We start from the raw sequence: 1,163 nt of genomic DNA, 5'->3' as shown, positions 1-1,163 counted from the left end.
GAACAGATGGATGGCAGCATGCAGTTTCTATAAGCAGTTAGGGAGAACAGACAATGTTAGCAAACAACATCTATAGTAACAATTCTGAAAAAAATATCCCCAGGAAAATATTTCCATTACTGCAGGGTAAACATTGGCCAGAAGTTACAGTGAGCAGAAGCTGCTTCTGACTTGATGGTGCCCGTGCCCACTCTCCAGAGCGTGTTCCAGAAAACATTCCACTTAGCTCGCTGTGCCTGTAAAACATGTCACCCTGTCAGCCGTACTTTATCAAAAAGTAGTTAGCACTTACCTTATGAGTGGCTTGTTCACTTATGATGTGTGTCTCAAATCACATACTGCTCTTTATAGATTCCCGAGGGAGGTAATATAAAAACAAACACTAAACAATTCATTAATGGGAATTAGAATAGCCTTTGAAAAATCAAAGACATTTTGTTTAGAAGTAAAGTTTGAGTTAAAAAAAAGCAATACATCATTATTCCTATATGTATTGCCTATCCCTGCGTGTAATTAGGTTGATGTAAATAATCCCTGTGTTGACTGTCTATTGCTACCATAACACGTTACTGCACACTTTGTGGGTCAAACCAACAAAATGTGTTGTCTTGCAGTTCTGTGAATTAGAAGTCCAGCAAGAATCTGACGGGACTGATGTCGATTTGTTGGTTGGGCTGCGTTCCCTTCAGGTAGCAATGGCAGAGCGTCTATTCTCTTGCACTCTCTAGCTTCCAGAAGTCCACCACCTTGGTGCCTGGCCTCTTTCAGCTGTCTTCAATGTCAGCCACATTATATTTCTCTGACCATTCTCAAGTAATCACATCTCCTTCCACCTCTGTCTTCTGCCTCTTTCTTATACTTTTTTTAATTAATTAATTAATTTATTTTTATTTATTCATTTTAGAGAGGAGAGGGAGAGATACACACACTCAGAGAGAGAGAGAGAGAGAGAGAGAGAGAGGTGAGAGAGAGAGAAAGAAGGGGGGAGGAGCTGGAAGCATCAACTCCCATATGTGTGCCTTGACCAGGTAAGCCCAGGGTTTCAAACCGGCGACCTCAGCATTTCCAGGTCGACACTTTATCCACTGCGCCACCACAGGTCAGGCTTCTTTCTTATACTTTTAAGAATTCTTATGATTCTATTAGGCTCACATAAATAATCC

This window comes from Saccopteryx leptura, chromosome 4 (assembly GCF_036850995.1).
Source record: "Saccopteryx leptura isolate mSacLep1 chromosome 4, mSacLep1_pri_phased_curated, whole genome shotgun sequence".
NCBI lineage: Eukaryota > Metazoa > Chordata > Mammalia > Chiroptera > Emballonuridae > Saccopteryx > Saccopteryx leptura.
The sequence above is the reverse complement of the archived record's forward strand: the minus strand, read 5'-3'. Positions refer to the sequence as shown.